At 45.8% G+C, this 20,820-nt stretch overlaps 1 long non-coding RNA gene across 1 annotated transcript in view; it reads right to left on the reverse strand.

Annotated features, from left to right (window-relative positions):
- The window catches only part of LOC132464670 (uncharacterized), a 33,751-nt gene that overhangs the window by 2,129 nt on the left and 10,802 nt on the right, over nucleotides 1-20,820 (reverse strand). Inside the window, exons 2-3 of the long non-coding RNA XR_009527321.1 lie at nucleotides 20,087-20,161; nucleotides 19,785-19,858 (exon numbers count right to left, since the gene is read on the reverse strand). This is a non-coding gene — a long non-coding RNA (uncharacterized LOC132464670). The remainder of the gene's footprint in view (nucleotides 1-19,784; nucleotides 19,859-20,086; nucleotides 20,162-20,820) is intronic.

Raw genomic sequence — 20,820 nt, forward strand, 5'->3', positions numbered from 1 at the left:
CAAACACACAAATCCATATACACACACACAATGACCTTATCAATGTCCCACCTCGATACTGTTCCTTGGCTCTAATACCCCATTACACACAGACAGACAGACAGACAGACAGACGCATAGCACACGTGTACAACACTCTCACAGAGACACACACACAGGTAAACACACAGGTAAACACACAGGCATACTCTCTCTCTCTCTCTCTCTCTCTCTCTCTCTCTCTCTCTCTCTCTCTCTCTCTCTCTCTCTCTCTCTCTCTCTCTCTCTCTCTCTCTCTCTCTCTCTCTCTCTCTCTCTCTCTACAGTGACAAGCAGTGAGAGATGTCTCCATCGCAGAGTAACAGAGTGGTGGTACAAGGGCAGAGGGACAGGGAGGCAAATCGACAGATGGCAAAGACTGAGAGCAGGTGAGTACAGCAGAGGGCTTTTGAATTGAAAATCCCTCTCCTTATTAAAAAGTGTGCACGGATAGGACTGACTCTGGGTCCAGACAGTGGCTTTGTTCAGCTCATAGACTTCGAAAGCAAACGGAGGGACATGGAAGACCCAAAAGGGGCAGCCAACCGGATCTCAGATCGGGACCACGGAGTGTTGTTTCTCGCAACAAACATAACTCTCTTAGCAACTTTGTTGACCTATCCACGATTTATGATTTATATATATCAACGTTATACATGCGAGGCGATACGTACACAGTGGCACACACACAACACTACATTTGCAAGAGTTTGGCTGTGTGCGCTTTTGGGTATTTTTGTGTGTGCAGGCGTGTCTTCCACAGTGAGTGAGAGAGGAGAGAGAAAGAGAGAGAGGAAAAAGAGAGACCCATAGAGAGAGAAAAAAGAGAGAACTGGAGAGAGAGAAAAGGGAGAGAGGGCAAACAAACAGTGAGAGAGAAGGAGAGAGAGAGGTAAAGTGAGAGAGCGAGAGCGATTAACGAGGCAAATGCGAGTCATATTCTATGCACAAGCTCAAGACATGCTGTGCAACCCACACATAACTTTACTAGGTCCAAGAATAAAATCCGTCTGGGATGCACATTATGTTGAACTGACAGGTCGTAAAAAGTGAAGAACACCTGTCATGACAGGAAGACAGATAGAGATAGGAGGAAGAGAGATAGAGATGGATGGAGTGATACGGAGTAAGACAGGCCGAGAGCCTGAAATGTTTCTGACTTGGATTAGCCGATGGCCTCTCTTGCTCTTTTCAAGGAACACTTTCGGAGGCTGTGACACCAATTGTTTTTTATGGGAGGAAAGAAAGGAAGAGAGGGAAGGAGGGATAGACATAAGTGGAAAAACAGAAATTGGGAAGAAAAGGGTGAAAGGAGAAGAGGGTGGGAGCTTTCTGCGTCTGCAGGAAGGATGTCCATTCTCTGTTTCGGTTGTGTTCGCTTGTGAGGAGAGCATGAGAATCCCATTACTAAAGAAATGTAACATTCAAATGTATTGCCTTGATATTGGACATCCTGTCTGTGAAAACGCAGACGACCAGTTGGATACAGTAGCCCAAGTGAACTAACGCAGTAGAGTAGTGAATTTAGCTCTAAAAGGAATATTTGTGTCTGCAAATTACGTTGTTAAAGGGACTCTCACCTTTGTTGCATTTGAGAATTACAGCACATTCAAATCATCCCGCCTTCCTCCAATGCCCCACCCCCTAAGCGTTATTTTACAAAAGTACAAAACTCAGCGTTATTTTACAAAAGTTCTAGACTCCCATGGGTTGTGTTTAGACTCCCAGGGGTCATAATATCTACCAGGGGTCTAGTAAACAAGAAATTTAGCAGGTGGCTCACTGTAATTTTATGGGCTTCGTGTGATACAGTTTTGAGACCCCATGTTGAAGGACAGTGGTCCCACTGATAAGAAAGGTGTATGAGCATTACAAACAGAGTAGCGGGACAACGTGGAGGTCTGGAGTGCCAACGGTCTGGAGGTCTTCCTGGAGCTCCAGATCTGGAGCTCCAGGAAGACCTCCAGACCGTTGGCACCCAACCGCCACACTCAGTCAGATTACGGGACCCATTTCGGACTCAGACGCGACGTTGTCCCGCTACTCTGGAGCTCCAGGAAGACATCCAGACCGTTGGCAACCAACCGCCACACTCAGTCCGATTACGGGACCCATTTCGGACTCAGACGCGACGTTGTCCCGCTACTCTGGAGCTCCAGGAAGACCTCCAGACCGTTGGCAACCAACCGCCACACTCAGTCCGATTACGGGACCCATTTCTGACTCAGACGCGACGTTGTCCCGCTAGTCTGGAGCTCCAGGAAGACCTCCAGACCGTTGGCACCCAACCGCCACACTCAGTCAGATTACGGGACCCATTTCGGACTCAGACGCGACGTTGTCCCGCTACTCTGGAGCTCCAGGAAGACCTCCAGACCGTTGGCACCCAACCGCCACACTCAGTCCGATTACGGGACCCATTTCGGACTCCGACGCGACGTTGTCCCACTACTCTGGAGCTCCAGGAAGACCTCCAGACCGTTGGCGGGACAACGTCGCGTCTTAGTCCGAAATGGGTCCCGTAATCGGACTGAGTGTGGCGGTTGGTTGCCAACGGTCTGGAGGTCCTGAGAATAATCCAGGGGATCGGGACCACTTGGCTTCTGAGGCCGAATCGGGTCCCCTTGTCGGACTGAGTGTGGCGGTTGGTCGCCAACGGTCTGGAGGTCTTCCTGGAGCTCCAGAGTAGCGGGACAACGTCGCGTCTGAGTCCGAAATTGGTCCCGTAATCGGACTGAGTGGTGCGGTTGGGTGCCAACGGTCTGGAGGTCTTCCTGGAGCTCCAGAGTAGCGGGACAACGTCGCGTCTTAGTCCGAAATGTGTCCCGTAATCGGACTGAGTGTGGCGGTTGGTTGCCAACGGTCTGGAGGTCCTGAGAATCATCCAGGGGAGCAGGACCACTTGGCTTCTGAGGCCGAATTGGGTCCCCTTGTCGGACTGAATGGTGCAGTTGGTGGCCAACAGTCTGGAGGTCTTCCTGAGGCTCCAGAGGAGGGTAACTCTGTGAGTCCGAGTCCGAGATGAGTCCCCTAATCGGACTGAATGGTGCAGTTTCAGTACGCCGTGGACCACTTTGGTCTGCCATCGTCAGTCGCTACGGTCGCTACTCGCTACTGTCTGCCGTGGAATCAAAACAAACCCTCTAGTTGAGGACGCGCCTTGATGACGCGGGCCCGAATGCGCCACAAGAAGCAAACGGAAAACCTTATATATCCATGCAGCAAACAGACAGGTCTGTCGGCCAATAAGGTCCTTCGGTCCGAAGAATTTTATTGGTTGAAGTTTTCACTAAATATTATGAGAGTAAAATAATTGTTTGTTTTTACTCCTGGTGGGTCTGTCTTGCATATTAGAGTGTTATTACCTTATTAATACCAATTTAACCTTATCCAAAAAAAGTGTAAAAATGCAACAAAAGTGAGAGTCCCTTTAAGGCAAGCTAGGTATTATACCTATGCTTATAATGGCATAGGCCTTCGAGAAAGCCAGGGAATGAGTATGGAGGCTGAAATTTGGCTTCATCACTGCAGTGCTACAAATAGCTTCATCGTTGATATGAAAATCAATGTTTGCACGTCACATACCGCAGCATGTGTGTGTGCGTGCGTGCGTGCGTGCGTGCGTGCCCTCTCAGATAATTTACTTTATTTATTATTTAACGCATGCAACCTCTCTGACGCAATGAGAACGTTGACAGAGTTGGTGTGCGTGGGGGTGGGTAGGCGTAGGGCTAAAGGACACCAAAATGTAATCTGTGGACATTGAGAATGGAAACCATTACTCAAGTTACGTCTAACCTTTTCAGCAAAACTCACTCGCCATTGCAATATCCGGACGATCGGACGATTTACAGAGACGCATCACGGAAGCATTTATCAACGCATGACTGACCAAAATATTATACACAACAATAAGGAAGCCCTTTTAAAATCATATCAAAAGGTGAAAGCCGTGTCATTGCAGACACTATTAAACACCTGTTGGAGAGATGGTTGCGCAGAACAGATGATAGGCAACGGGCTCGAGCTTCCTTTCAGAGTGAGAGTTCTGGATATATGTTGTATGAGGCTTCCAAACTGGGACAGCACCATGCTGTTTTCACACACATACACACCCACACACACCCACACACACACACACACACACACAACGAGCGTCACACGCTAAGGTGCTATTTGAGTATGAGCATGTGCTCAGCTCTACAGATGTAGCAACGTGCTCAGCCTGTGAGCGTGAGTGTGAAAGCGAGGAAGAACGTTGAGGGAATACTTCATCCACTTGATGCTACAAAAAAACGCATTCTCTTTTTGTTTCAGTCTCTCTCACTGTCTCTTTCCCTCTCTCTACCTCATTCCGGTGATCAATCCTCCTCAGTATGCAAAATGCATTTTCAGCAGAAAGGTCAGAGCGGCTACAACGCAGTTGAAAGTATGATTTCATATTTAAGATACCGAACACGTGCAGACTATTTTGTGTGTCTGTGAGTGTGTGTGTGTGTGTGTGTGCAAGTCTGGCCGTGTCTCTGTGTGTTGCTGTATATCCATTTTGCATTTGGTCATACATGTGGGCCATATTTCTGTGTATGAATGGTAGCTGTTTGTGAGTGGGTATTTTGTGTACACATCTGTGTGACTGAAAAACACAATTGACTACTAAGAGGTCAACCGCACTGTGTGTCGCCAGTTTTCCTTCGGAGCGCCTCAGAGAGCTATCCACTCAAGTTGCTCAAGGGCACCACTTCCGATCAAAGCTGCCATTCGGAAGAAATAAAGCAGCTTTCCAATAAAGAAAAAAAAAAAATAGAAGGAACCACAAGGAGACAGATTTGGTCATCAGATGTCTCGCAGCAACAACAACAACAGTCCCTCCTCTGGTTATGATCTGACAATGCCGGGTCTGTGTGTAGTGAGCAGGCCATTGCCAAGCTCTCATGTGTCTTGATTTAATAACAGGTTAAATCTGGTACAGTCTGGTACTGCTGCTCTCGGCCTGTCAAAAGGCAGCAACAAACTTTCATTACTTTGACTCAGCACCATCGTTTGAATCAGCGGATCTGAACGACATGAAAGTCCTTAACCCTCATAGGGTGTTCGTGTTTTTGTTACACAGGAGGTGCTGCTGGGTCTGGTGGACCCATTGCATTTTAGGCCTTTTAATTCAACATAATCAAACTTTTTTTTTTTTAAATACTCACCAGATGGTTACTTCATCCCAATTGCAAGTAATATAAACAACACATATGTTAAATTTGTTCACTTTACCTTTGTTAAATCACATTTATGAATAGAGGTGCCACTCGTTTTTGTTTCTTTTTGCATTAAAATGCAACAAAATAAGGAAATGCCTCATAAAACAGGCATAACTGGGAAATAATCAACATCATTAGAAATTGAAACATACTCAATAACATCTGTCTGAACAACACATTAAAGCCTTTGAACACGGCCATTATACGTATATCAGACTATACCACACATGAGGGGCAGAGTCTCACTGTGTGTGTATTGCATATGTATTTTTTGCACTGGTTGCATATATTGTGTTTCTCTGTCCATCATGGGTCCACACACTTCACAGCGTTTCTTTTTGGCTGACGGGCTGGTCCTACATCTGGCTGCTTGCGGGTTGTTCCTGGGGCTGGCTGCTTGCGGGTTTTTCCTGGGCCTGGCTGCTCGCGGGTTGTTCCTGGGGCTGGCTGCTTGCGGGTTATTCCTGGGGCTGGCTGCTTGCGGGTTGTTCCTGGGGCTGGCTGCTTGCGGGATGGTCCTGGGGTTGGCTGCTCGCGGGTTGGTCCTGGGGTTGGCTGCTCACGGGCTGGTCCTGGCTGCTCACGGGATGGTCCTGGGGCTGGCTGCTTGCGGGTTGTTCCTGGGGCTGGCTGCTTGCGGGTTGGTCCTGGGGTTGGCTGCTCGCGGGTTGGTCCTGGGGTTGGCTGCTCGCGGGCTGGTCCTGGCTGCCCACGGGATGGTCCTGGGGCTGGCTGCTTGCGGGCTGGTCCTGCCTGCTCACGGGATGGTCCAGGGGCTTGCTGCTCGCAGGCTTGTCCTGGCTGCTGAAGGGCTAGTCCTGAGGCTCTTTTACGTTTCGGAGCTGGCTGATGCTCATCCTCCTCTTCAAACTCTGAAATGTTATCCTCACTTTCCGAACTTATTTCCTCTGCATCACCATCAAAACCCTCTGTCTCTTCAAATATCAGCTGTAAGGCAGTCTGAACAGAGAATTGCTTTGCCATCTTGATCAGTTGTGGTATGGAACCACGCTGACAGAGCTTTTTTATAGTGTCAGGTCCCCAAGCTTGATAGTGTTGGGTGCTCCAATTTTGCAACCTTGTGCGGGAACAGTGGGTGCACACTGTGGGTGCTCACACCAAGGGCCCATTCACCTGCTTTACTCTTTCCCCCTCTCTCTTTCCCCCTCTCTCTTTCACACACACACACACACACACACACACACACACACACACACACACACACACACACACACACACACACACACACAGAGGAAGAAGGGAAAATGAGGGTGCACAGAACCTATGATTTCCACACTTAAACTAGCTCCGGGTCCACTGGACCCGAACACCCTGTGTGTAATAGAAATGTGATGGGGGGGTATACAGGGGGGGGTCATTGAAAATGTTTTCTGATTCATGTTCCTCACAGAAAATGAGCCAAAGCCAATGAATCTTAGTTCAAAATAATAATTATTTGTATCACTTTTATAAAGCTAAAAACTGAAAACGGGTCCCACAGACCCGAACACCTTATAAGGGTTAAGTCATTAGTAACTTCCCCCCCATGCCACCCTATCTTCAAGTGGAGATCTTCAGCCAAGACGCTCTGAAGCTTGTCTCATCGCTATGGGTATGTATAGTCGTTTGTTATGTTGTGGTGGGAATCTAGTACTTTCTGCCAACATTAACGACCAACATGAATCTCTCTAGATTAGTCTTGCTGTAACTCGCCAATAAGAATGCTTTCACCATGTCAATATCAGGGGCAGAAGGACAGAATGTGTCAGAAATATGGAGACAGAATCCTTTTTTCAATCAATTCCACAAAAAAAAAAATATTGTGTCAGTAGATCTATCTTAGACGTTTGTGTAGATCTCAACCATCCTTCAATATCTAAAAGTCTGCTAGATGGAGAATGATCTCAAGGCCCAGTGCAGTGCGTTGGATGGCGCTTCTATAGTGAGTTCAAAAGGGGCTAGAAGATTCAGAAATTCCTTCTCACTACTCATCTTTTGGCCGGTAAGTAAACTGCACTCTGCTCAAGCTCACTCATTAAAGTATATGTAACATTTCCGCATTTAAATATCTTGAAATGACTAGACCATGTTACATATTTTGTTGTTTGTTCTGACATGAGCCCGAATGGTGTCAGCAATGATCAAACCCAGTGAAATCCATCGTTTTATTCAAAGTAACAGACTGTTTGATTTGGTGAGGTTGCGTGTCGATGGCGTCACATCCACTGTATCCGCTGACCTCCAGGGAAACATGTGAAAACAGTAGGTATTTACTGGTAGAGGTCCGGAAGAGATCTCATATATTGATATGATGTTTCAATATCCATCTAGTTGGCTACGATTGGCCACCATGACAAGTATCAAGCCAGTCACCAACCTGATGCAGTGTTAAATTGGGATGGCCGCCCAGGTACATTAACAACAGCTAAAGTATATTTGGCAACCCAAAGTAGCATTTTACTTATTTTTATCTCCGTCTGTGAGAGTAACGCTATTCGCCATTGACAGTGTCTCCAATACATAAACTATACATTTACTGTTTAAATGGGGTAAAATTTCCTTGAAACACTGCCCGCATAGTCCCTTCCAGCGCGCGGTAGCAGGGGTTTGTAAACACTCCACCGGGGCCTGTTCGCGGGCCTCTTGGGAGAACGGCGAGTCAAGCTGCACTAAGACTGTGGTAGGTAAAGCACTTCTTTTAATCCGCTGCTATGTTGGCAGAGAAATGGTTGGAAAGGTTTTAAGTGGAGTTACAGGAGGTCCCTGCTGTACAATGCTTAATGGATACCGCCGACCGGGCCCCTTCCCAATGAAATCAACGTAGGATCTCTCTATTGCTTCTGGGAATAAACCGCCAGATGCTGCGTTAATCTTGATCTGCCCTCAGCGTGGTCTAAACACGGCGTATTGTCATATCCCTCGGTTGATCTTTGTGATCATAGCTCTTTTCCCCTCAATTTGCAAATTATCATATCCTTCACCCGCATTTGCATACCCGCGTCTCATTGCGCACAATGTGTGGCGGCAAATACGTGTGTATGTGTGTGTGTGTGTGTGTGTGTGGCCATTTAATTCACGCTCATCAAAGACACGGGTTGTGGAGGTTGGGTGCCAGAGGGAGAAGGTCCACCGCATGACCTCTCTGGACGTAGCGGCGCTAGGTGAAAGGTGGTCGGGGATGAAAGAGAATGTCCTTTATACTTCAATAGCCACAGATATGATCAGCTGAGAGCCTGTTCATTGGGACCGAATTCTCCGTCTGATCAGCTTCACACCTATTTCTCACCACTATTGTGAGGCTGTTCCTGCCGTTGCTCTTGCTATTTACACTAACTAATGTCAATGCTGACATCAAGCCGTTCCGCAGTAACGGATGCGAGGCTGGAGGGAGAAGACTCACCGGAGGCCGTCCGACAACAACAGAGCAGTGAAATACAACGGTGTGAATCATTGATATACACGGCATTGAGAAACCGAGCTATGCAGAGACTTTGGAAACGATTTTCGCTGGAGTCAGGGCAAGTGAAACTAAAGTATACTCTTTATCACTTGGCATAATGCAGATGATTTCTGATACTCTACGTCCATAACAAGCTATGACATCGGGGTGAGCTGCGAAACGTTTGCTTGTGTGCGTGTGTGTCATGTAGTTGTATGCATATTAAGGAAGGGATGAAGAAATGAAGAAAGAAGGCTGGCAGTCATTACACGCATTTAACGTGAATTGAATATGTCAGAATGAGTTTGGTGAGGAGTTGTTTGTCATCGGCTACGCGGTGTGTGTGTGCAGCCGTGCCTAGCGGCAGAACTGACAATGGGTGAGGTAAGATCTCGGTGTTTACGTAACCCCTTTTCTAGTCACCAGCTCCACTTTTAAGAGTTCTGCTAACAAGATAAGCCGAAACATGACAGCGAATTGCAGCCGTTTATCAAAAGAAAACGAACAAGCTTGTTTGGGAGCACTTTGTTTTGATGTTTTTTTTCCGGTGGAGCAAAGGAATCCAAACCCGCAGCTTTTTGGTCACACAACCAGTGTGTTACCCGTTAGGGTGGTGTTCAAGGTAATTGGAGGGGGGGGGGGAAAAGAAAGAAAAAACGATACATAATGTTTGGGAATATAACCCTGGAGATCAGCATAATGCGACAATGATGGACGGGGGTTGGCGGTCAAGCTTATGATTCGCAGAGCCGAACGTGTGCACTCTATCTCCCCGTAATATGTTATCTGACACAAAGCCTGACCAGGCAGCACTACCTGTCTCTCCAGTCAGTAGGGGATTCATACTAGGCTTATTGTTGTCCAAAAGGATATTTACAAAGGAGATACTTCTAGTGAGCTCAATAGCTCTTTGTATATTTATATATTAAAAATCTAATCAATTTCCCCGCGAGGCACCTTGCCGGACACCTGACGCTCATTATCGTGCCCCTTTTGTATCTTCTACGGTAGAATAAGTGTTTCTTTATCTCTTTCTTTCTTTCTGTCTTTTGTCTATCTGGTCGCGTGTGACAGTGCCTTTTAAAAGCGATCGCTCTACAGGGGGCTTCGTATCACTGCTTCTTAATCAATCCCTTAGAAAATCGGTCTCTCCCTGGCACCCCCTCTTTCTCACACACACACGCACACACACACACACGCACACACACGCACACACAAACACCCCCACACACACACACAGACACATGTAAAATGTCATTGTGAGTGACAGAAGAAAGAAAAGAGCACCTTAATACAATTCATGACTGCTTTGTTTCAATACAGTTCTGCAAAGTTCCCCTTGATGCGCATTTATCCACAGACTATGAAAATGTAATCGGCTCGCTACGTATGAAACGAAACAAGCATATTAATAAATAAACAGATTTGCGCCTGAACATACTAGTCATAACACATAGGTCTCAACATCCACGCAAGCATCGCTATAAATGTATCCACTTTGATTTGACACACACACACACACATACACAACAGTGTTATTTTGGTCTATTAAGGGGTTACAATTCAATTAACGCACGCCAAACAAAAGATGATGGAGGCAAAAAAGCCATTTTACGTCCGTGACTGCCGCGATCCCAATTACGTTACACAGGGCACGATAGAGCAACACATCCAAGCACACACGCATCGATGCATCCAGACACACAATTAAGCACAAACACGTCGACGCATCAGCCCACGCATGGCTATTTGCATGGAGGGACAAACAAAGGGCGTCGCAAAAAAACACAGCTATATTTAAAACCCCATGAACATATGCACACTTGATATGTAAAGTCACTCGCACAAAACACCTACTCCCCCCCTCCCCCATGCACACCCATACACCCATAAACACACACACACACACACACACACACACACACACACACACAACAACAAAGTGACTGTATCAATCCATTAGCTGTCTACCAAGGGTGATCAAGGACAGCAAACGTGTGTGTGTCTGTCTGTGTGTGTGTGTGTGTGTCTGTGTGTCTGTGTGTCTGTGTGTGTGTGTGTGTGTGTGTGTGTGTGTGTGTGTGTGTGTGTGTGTGTGTGTGTGTGTGTGTGTGTGTTTGCGGTGGGTGTGTGTGGGTGTGTGCTTGTCTGCGTCTAGGGGAGAGTAAACACACGCAAAGACAAATTACACAGAACAAGCCCCTCACTCACTGTTGACCTGGTTAGAGGAAGATATAAAGAGATCTGGGGACAGCAAAATGGCACCGGTTCAATTCATTTCAGTAAATGGTTTCAAAGCTGTAAATTGTCTCACAAGGAGCTAAATACAGCCTTGAATAATTTGGCACTGACTGCAATGCTTTTTATGTGTGTTGTTGGATAGGCGTTGATATATATGTTCTACACAACTTTCTTTTGCATCTCTTATATACGGCAACAAGGAGGCAACAGGGCAGCGTGAGGCGATGTGCTTGTCCCGATCGTTCCCCCCGTCTCATGCACACGCAACTCGGACAGACATTCAACACCCGCCCATTCTCCCCTCTTTCTTCCAAAACCAAACAGCGACTCGTTTTGCATGCGTCGTACAAAGCCCACTCTCCACACACCCTTTCTAAACACAGAGGGAGGGGGAACGCACACTCACCGGCCCACCCGCCCACCCCCTCACACCCCCCCCCACCCAACCCCCCATTCCTGAGTGCCCATGACCTCAAATCAGGGCGAGAAGTCATCTCCCGGCACAACAACAAGCGAGAGGAAAGGGGAGATAACTCTGGAGTGGCTCCGTGCCGAGCATACCAATGCGCCTCCTCCCCGGGCTCCACGCACGGCCCGGACTTGAACCTAATTGAAATTTGAGGAGCGCTCTCAGAGAGTTGTCCTTGCGCCGGAGCCACCCACCTCATCCACCGCTGCTCAGCGAGACCAGCAAACCAAAGCAACGCGGGCGACTCTGCCTTAAACACACCCACCCACACACACACACACACACACACACGTATACATCACACAACGGATGTGGAACCAAATGACGCCGGCCACGCACCATCAAGTGTAGACACGCACACCAGTATGGCACAGACACACAAATACACCCGCCACACGCAGACACAAACACACACACACACACACACACACACACCACTTTAAACACACACTCACACAGATACGAACACAGACTCACGTTGACAGACACACAATACCCGCTATGAACACACTCACACACACACACACACAAACACACACACACAAACACACAGACACCGCTTTAAAAATACACTAACACATACGAACACAGATACGAACACACAGAGTCACGTTGACACACACACAAACAAACACACACACACACACACACACACGAGCAAAAAGACAAGTTAGACGCACGACAATGGCCAAAAAGAACCAATGAGATGAAAGGAGGCTTCTGGTTCCGCTGCAGTGTGTCTGTGCGTGTCTCCTCTCTCTGAGGCCGCTTCTTCCTGACGCCTGTTCCGTTCACGTGGGGCGCCGCTGGTTTGTCAGCAGTTTGCATGAGAAACAGGACTGCTCTCCTGTTCTGCTATTCACTTTGTTCCCCCCCAGGTCTGCCCTGTTTGCCTTTGTGTGCACCAGTGTGTGCGTGTGTGTGTGTGTGTGTGTGTGTGTGTGTGTGTGTGTGTGTGTGTGTGTGTGTGTGTGTGTGTGTGTGTGTATGTGTGTGTGTGTGTGTGTGTGTGTAAGCATGTGCGTGCAAGTGTGTTTGTGTGTGTGTTTGTATGTGTGTGCGTGCAGTGTTCTCCCAGGCTTGTAACTACTCCAAGTGGGAGGGTTCAGAAGCACCCGAATGGGGCAGTCAGAGAGGGGGGAAGAGAGGGAGGAAGAGTGGGAGGGAGGGGGAGAGAGAGAGAGTTAGAGAGAGAGAGAGAGAGAGAGAGAGAGAGAGAGAGAGCGAGAGAGAAAGGGAGCGAGGGATTTCTTTGTCAGGAGCTGGCACATTGAGAAACTGACAGCACTGCTCTATTCCTATATCCCCATTGTGTAAACCCACCAGACACTGCCTCTTCACACTCGTCTGTTTGCGTGGGTGCAGCATCTCTGTGCATATTTATATGACTGGCTGTGTGTGTTGATGAAGCATACATGTGCATGTCCTATTTTTTCTAAGTATCTGTATGAATGTGCTTGCAGATACGGTTGGTATGTATGTACGTATGTGTGTATGTGTGTGTTTATGTGTGTGCGTTTGTGTATGCATTTGTGCGTGCGTTTTTATGTGTATATGTGAGTGTGTCCATGTGTGCATCTGTTCGCATGTGCATCCGTTTGTGTGTTTGCGTGTGTGTGTGTGTGTGTGTGTGTGTGTGTGTGTGTGTGTGTGTGTGTGTGTGTGTGTGTGTGTGTGTGTGTTGTGTGTTTGTCGGTGTGTACATGTTTGCATGACTCAGAGGCAGAGAGCGATGAAGACTGAGAAAGTGAGGGAGGGATGATGGAGGGAGGGAGCGATAAGCTTTTATTAGGGTCCACTCGCGCATCGTCTCTCCCCTCTGACGCCAAGGCAGTAAGAGGGGGAAATAAAAAAAGAATACCTGCCCTAAAATGAGACGTTGCTGAGGCAGAATAATAAAGAGGATACAATAAAAAGGTGCGGGGGGGGGGGGGGGGGGGGGGGGGCAGGGGGGAGAGAGAGAGAGATATGAGAAAAGGGCGGGAACAGTAGGGAGAAACGCATCATCCATTGCTAACCCCTTTACTGTGAAACACCAAACGCCCTGGTAATCCCCACCCAGTCCCCCAGCCTGACACCGTGTGTGTGTCGGTGTGTTCTCTACCTCCCTGAGCCCCAACTGCATCCCGCCAGCACAGCTCCTTCATCTTCCCTTTCATCTTCCCCCACTTTTATCTCCCTCGCTTCACCTGCTTTTCTTTAAGTATGAAAGGTATAAAAAAACATGACGGCATTTAATCATTAATATTTTAAATGTTGTGTCTTTTTTTTCCGGGGGGCTCTTACGTTTCTCAGATCTTTGTTGTTAAGTACAGCTGGTGAAGCCCACAAGAAAAAGGATGATTATTGTTCCGTTGTGAATAATTATTGAAGATATTAAAAGTCAATGTAGCTGCTTTGCCTTCACTCGGCATGTTGTTATTTGGAGTATAGTTCTACTGCCCCCATAAGACAAGATTTGGATGTTGATTGTGTGATCGTCTGATGATTTGAGAGCATAATATATCTTCCAATATGTTCCTTTTCATGGATTTTATGGAAATCTTTTTCCAAAAATGTGCAATAATCGTCTTAATGATATTTTTCTAATAATTAATTCATTATCTGTTTATCCCATGCGGCTTCCCATAAATGTTTTAATGTTTACATGAACTTTCTTAAATATAAATTACATATTTAGTTATAAGACGGCCTGGAGTCTATTTTATAGGTTGGTTTGCTATTTCATCTAACAAAGCTAACATATTCGGAAAGCTGTTATTAGAATCATATCTATGTTATCATTAGCTACACTCAGGCTATGCTTGAAGGTGGTAGATTTAATGATGGTGAAATAGTTGCATCTTGACCCTATGTCTCTCTCTTGCTCTCTCTTGCTCTCTCTCCCTCTCTCTCTCTCTCTCTCTCTCTCTATTTAGCACTTCTAAACCAATTCAATGTTTTTATTTCTTTGTGACGCAGGAACACCTACTCTTCTTCTATTTTCACCTTTCGGGTCCATCTTCCTCTCTCTCTCTCTCTCTCTCTCTCTCTCTCTCTCTCTGTGGTCTGGTCTGTCTCTCTCACTCTGTGATGTAACAGTGTTTATTATTCATAGCATCTTAAATGATGGGCCTGATCAGTATTCCTCTCACACCACATAGAGAATGCAAAGCAAGAGTAACAGAGGAGCCAAGACAGTGGAGGGGAGGCGGAGAGAGCGAGAGGGAGGGAGAGAGAGGGAACAAGTGTCATAGGGAGAGGCTTGTGCAGAGAGGGAGATTTGCAACATCTCTTTTCACAATCTCAGTCTCCTTTCTGTTTTACATGTATATTCGACCGCAACAATGCATGCGATTACCAGGGATCAGCTGCAAGGTGCTGGGATGCAATTATGGGGAAGAGAGAGGACATGGAAGAGAGGACTGCCAGGTCAAGGGTTGCATGTCTAAATACAGAATAAGAACCTAGTGCTAATGTCGCTAACACTACATAGTACCTTTTTATGCTGAGGATGTCTCCATAGGCTAATGAATACTGTGGTCAGCAATGTGACCCAATAAATCATGTTTCAATAATGTCAAAAATGTTAGAATGTAGAAATGATAGGCTAGAAATGATAGGGTGGCCAGTAGGGTGAGTAGCCTGATCACGATGGAGGGTTGCATCGCCCGACATATGGGCTTAAAGTGGGCTATTATTCACTGTTATCCCGCCCATACTTCAACATTTCGGCACATTTGACTTACGCCTGATTACCGGCCCTTCTAATGTTCTCTCAGTACTCTTCAACTTTCTCTGAGTCCCTCATAAACTATAAGCAGCAAGTAAATTGGAAAACGCCTCTCTCTCTCTCTCTCTCTCTCTCTCTCTCTCTCTCTCTCTCTCTCTCTCTCTCTCTCTCTCTCTCTCTCTCTCTCTCTCTCTCTCTCTCTCTCTCTCTCTCTCTCTCTCTCTCTCTCTCTCTCTCTCTCTCTCTCTCTCTCATTCAGGGTGTGTGTTTTTGTTTGTGTCTTGTTGTGTTTTGCAGGAGTCGACAGTTCTGGATAGGGCCATCCAGCTGACAAATGTAGGTTGCCATCCACTAAAATATTGGGTGCTTGGGACAACATTGGGTTGATGATTTTATTTTGTTGTGCCAGAGTGTAAACTTGAAGAGCTATACAAATAGGAAGGTTGCAGAGCAGCAACACATTGTGATTGAATGCAAATATGTTACGGAGGTAAATACTACCCATCCAGTTCTCTGTTGAGAACAAAATAGCTATATTTAGGTGTTATATGTATACTATAGTCTTAAGATAGATTTTTCTAGATTAAACCAATCTTCAGATAGTTGTATTTTGTCACAAGGAATAACAAGACTTTAATGTCGTATCTAAATCCGTATAAGCAGATTGCTAGAGGGACAATACTGTGAAAAAAATTCATGCTTTTTTTGTCTCACATGTTTTTTCCGAACTATTGTGGCTAAAGAAAGGAAGTTCCAGTGTTGCTCATGGACAATATTCACAAACAGTTTAGAGTAGGGCAAATACGGCTGCAGGTGGCGTCTATTGCTGCAGTTGCATTTCTGCAATGATACAATGATAGATAAAAAAAACTCTTTTCAACAGCTGTTGAAAGTGAATGCAACTCTTAAAACGTAAAATAAATATTCGCAACGCCATGTGCTAGGCCAGCAAACCTGCTAGCTACTATCTAGTTTTTTTTAGTCCTTTTTTGATATGCGCACACACACACACAAACACATTCACAATAACGCACACAATCTCACACACACACACACACACACACACACACACACACACACACACACACACACACACACACACACACACACACACACACACACACACACACACACACACACACACACACACACACACACACACACACACATTGTAAGAGTTGCCTTGTCATTGAAAGAACACAAGCCCAGCCAACCACAACCTCCGCAAGCATACCCTTCCTCTGCCAGCAAAACATGGTGAAGTGTGTCGAAAAGTACAGCCTAGGCTACAAACCCCACCTGACATCATAATGTATTCATAATAAAGCACTGTAAACCAAATTTTCAGAAGCTAGTAAGTGACTTTGGTGCATAAAACACACCACACTATACAGCTTGGTCTATTGCTTGCTAGAGTATGTTTATCATTTGATTTTGTTTTAATAGTTGGATAAAGTACATTTTTCAACATTTACCAAGCATCAATCTACTTAGTCTTAACTTTTGGTCCTGCATCTCTTTGTATGGCAATAAATACGGTTTATGGATTATTTTATTTTTTTATAGCCGGTTTATGGCTTTAAAAGAACACCCACTAGGCTGTAGAGGACACCACCTCCCAGCCACTCAAAGCACTGCTTTAGCAAGAAATGATTGAAAGGTCTTAAAATGGATCTACAATAAGTAGGTTGTCAAGCCAGGTGGAGGGCGAGTTTGGAGGCAGGGTGGATGAGGTAACAGACGAGATAAAGGAGACAGTGGTAGCCCCGGAGATTCTCTGAACCCATGCAGAGGTGTGAATATGTAAGTAACTGAGGGCAGCTGCTGGCTTCACAGGCAATCAGAAACCAATGGCAATGTCAAAATAAAAGAGGATGGAGGACAGCAAGAGTGTACAGGGCGAGAGGAAAGGAGACGAGGGGCTTATTCAGGAGCCATTGAGAGACTGAAAGATAATGGGAAATGAAAAGAAAAAGGCCGTCATCAGAACAGGAACATTCCGGTGTTGAAGTGAGATATGACTAAACAAAATAACAACAACAATAACAATAGATGGATGTGTGCAGATAATGACAGTATAAAAATTCAGGTGAAGGACAAGGAAGAGACTGCGAAGGGAGAGAAGGAGGGAGTCAGGATGGGGACAGAGCAATATATATCTATATACATATACGGATAGACTATACTATTGCCTTGAAGCTCATTATCTGTAATGAGTGTGAAAACGGAACTTCCACACTGTACACAACACGCCCTACACTGCATCCCAACAGAGGCAGCCACACACACACGCACACACGGACACACACAAACACTCGCACACACACACACGCACACACACACAAAAAAACATGAGTTATTTCAAGAACCACTGATTGGAGTGAACAATGACAGGTGTTGCAATGTTGATTAAAGCTGTCAGTCTTTCAGTCTGTCTATGTGTGTGTACGTGTGTGTGCGTGTGTGTGCGTGTGTGTGCGGTGTGTGCGTGTGTGTGTTGTGTGTGTGGTGCGTGTGTGTACGTGTGTGTGCGTGTGTGTGTGTGTATGTCTGTGTGTGTGTGTGTGTGTGTGTGTGTGCGTGTGTGTGTGTGCTTGTGTGACTGTGCGTGTCTGTGTGTGTGTAACGGTGCTCGCCTCTAAGTTGCAGAGGTCTTGCTAGTCAGTTGTATGACGTTCGAAAAAGGGTGCCTCTTCTATCAATCAAACCAGGGCTTTAATTTGGACCTGAGAATTTGGATTGGCTGCTATTAGTAAATGTATACATTGCATGAGATTAAATGAGCAAAATACCACACGTTATCTCTGTGTCTGAGGATCATATAAAACATACTTTCTTAGTGACCTTGGTCACCTTTTAGATATAGTAGGAAACAGTGGCAGTGTTGGAAATCAACCACCTGTGTTTGTCTCAGCATTACACACAGTATTTGCATACACACAAACACATACACACATGCAAGTAAACACACAAAGACACACACAAACACGCACACACACAAAAACATGCGCCTGCAGTGCACGCACACTCACTCACCCACCCAGAGACACACACACACACACACACACACACACACACACACACACACACACACACACACACACACACACACACACACACACAACACACACACACACACACACACAGAGAGAGACAGAGATGGTGAAGAACACATCCCGCAAATAAAAAGAAACAAACACCATCTGTCCACTTCCTGCTGTCTCAACAGCCCCAAGATGGCCGCCCCCATATAGAGCCAGTACACTCACTGATTGGCCTGAGCTCGCTCTTTAGAGATTGTTGCCATGCCAAAACAAACTTGTTGCCAAGCTGTTGCATATGCATTTAAGACCAGTTTAATTTGTTATGTTTGAATGCAAGGATAGTAATGTGCTTGTTTATCGGGTTCAGCGGCCAACCATGTCCGCGGGCAGGTCTGTGTCCAAGGTGTTTTTCGCATAGAGGTTTTGCTGTTGATAATTCAGTTTCTCTCCTGGAATTTTAACACATATACCCTGAAGGAAAGGTTAAATATAACCTTTACATCCATACAATAAGGGTGTGTAAAGGATATGAATATGAAAGGTGAAGACAACCGCAGCAAATGGCAAGATAATGGCTATTTTATGTTTTATTAACTGTAGAGCCTCCTTTTCCAGGTCCATACCCACTATATATCTGGGCTACATGTTCACATTATATAATGTTATATAATGCCACTAGACACCATGGCGGGTTTTTAAAAATAACCTCACCCTTTACAATATGTACGCCTTTCGAGCACAAGTGGGAATACTCTCACTGGTCACTGGTTAGCACATGCGCTGAAGCATTCCGGGTAGCTCCCACAACAATATGGCCTCAAAAATAATATGGAGTTTAATATCTAAACAGGTATATTGTATTGCATTGTATTGTGTTATATTGCATTATAGAACTCAACCGGCTCCATAACAATTTTGCGATGTGGATATATGTATTTGTTCGTTTATTTATACCCTGGAATTTATTCTGACATAGTGAGTCACTCTGGGGTTCTTGGGACGTGGGAAGAGGGAGAGGGATTGGCTGGGTCAGGGAGCATTTTTACATATCGACTCCCACTGCTCTTGCGAGCATAGACACACACGCATCAGTCCTCCTACAAAACACCGGAAAGAATGCAAATTAAAATATGGGCCATATCTGTGATTATGCAAAGCCTTGCCTTGCATGGGTAAACACAGATGACAAAGTAGACTTGCATGTGTCCCTTCTATCTAGTCTTTGAGGATTGGAAAGCAACAGAGGAAGGAGATACAGGAGGAGAGGTTGTCTGTAGCATGCTGTGAGTGTGTTTGTATGTGTGTGTTCGTGTGTGAGATAGAGAGAGAGAGAGAGAGAGAGAGAGAGAGAGAGAGAGAGAGAGAGAGAGAGGAGAGAGAGAGAGAGAAGAGAGAGAGAGAGAGAGAGAGAGAGAGAGAGAGAGAGAGGGGGAGGGAGGGAGAGAGAGAGAGAGAGAGAGAGAGAGACAGTTTGTTTGTGTATGTGCATATGTGTGATTGTGTGATTGTGTGTGCACGACACGTGTGTGTGTGAAAGCAATGGGGAGGGGCTCTATGTATGACTTTGCATAATATACATTACATTACTACATTTAAATATAAATATACTTACATAAAGCGCAGATGGGGGTTTCTTTGAGAAAGCCCGAGCCTGGATGGAAGTTCAAGCCGCTCTTTGTAATGGTGCTGTATCACACACACACACACACACACACACACACACACAGTTACTTCCCATATTCAGTCTTTTTGACTTAGAAAAAAATATGATATATACGTTTACGTCTACGTTTATCAGTACCAACGCAGCCCAAACAAATGCGTGCACGCATGCAAACAGCCAAGAATTCCACAGCAGGGGACCCCATTAAGGTCAGGACCTTTACAGTAATTTGATGTGTGTGTACTACTCACAGTCTTTCCAGTCCAGTGTAGAGCTCAATGTCCATGTCTCTCAGCATCTGCAGGCCCTTCCAGTTCTCAATGTGTCTGGGGAGGGGGTGGGTAAACAAGACCAGTCACTCAATATGCAGGTGGGCATATGTGTGTGTGTGTGTGTGTGTGTGTGTGTGTGTGTGTGTGTGTGTGTGTGTGTGTGTGTGTGTGTGTGTGGTGTGTGTGTGTGTGCGCGTGCCTTCAGTGTTTGTTTGTGGCAGAAATCATCTGTTTTATGGGGTAGTCCCCAAGCCCTTCAAAGTGACGATGACCCTGTCAGCTAAATGTGACGCGTTGTTAAAGGTTTGAATAACGTCAGACTGCGAGGGGATTCCCCCCCCCGCCTGATTGGATGTAAGATGAAGATGGACGGATGAAACGATAGATAGATGGGAAGATGGAAAGAATATAGATATCTTTGTCGCCTTCGTTGCACTGGTTTGCTTTATAGGTCAGCTAACTTGTATTTAAAAAAAACATAACATCTTTGATTGAGACATTCATTTTATTATATTTGCCCTAACATCATGATCACTATTAAAATTGTGTTTTTAATGTGAGCTGCTGTTACGCCATCAAAGGTACCTATCGATCGATCTGGATAAAACGATAGACGATGGATGGCTGTATGGGTGGAGGGATGGATGGGCAGATAGATGGATGGCTGTATGGGTGGATGGATGGGATGGGCAGATAGATGGATGGCTGTATGG

This window comes from Gadus macrocephalus, chromosome 9 (assembly GCF_031168955.1).
Source record: "Gadus macrocephalus chromosome 9, ASM3116895v1".
In the NCBI taxonomy this organism is placed as follows: Eukaryota; Metazoa; Chordata; class Actinopteri; order Gadiformes; family Gadidae; genus Gadus; species Gadus macrocephalus.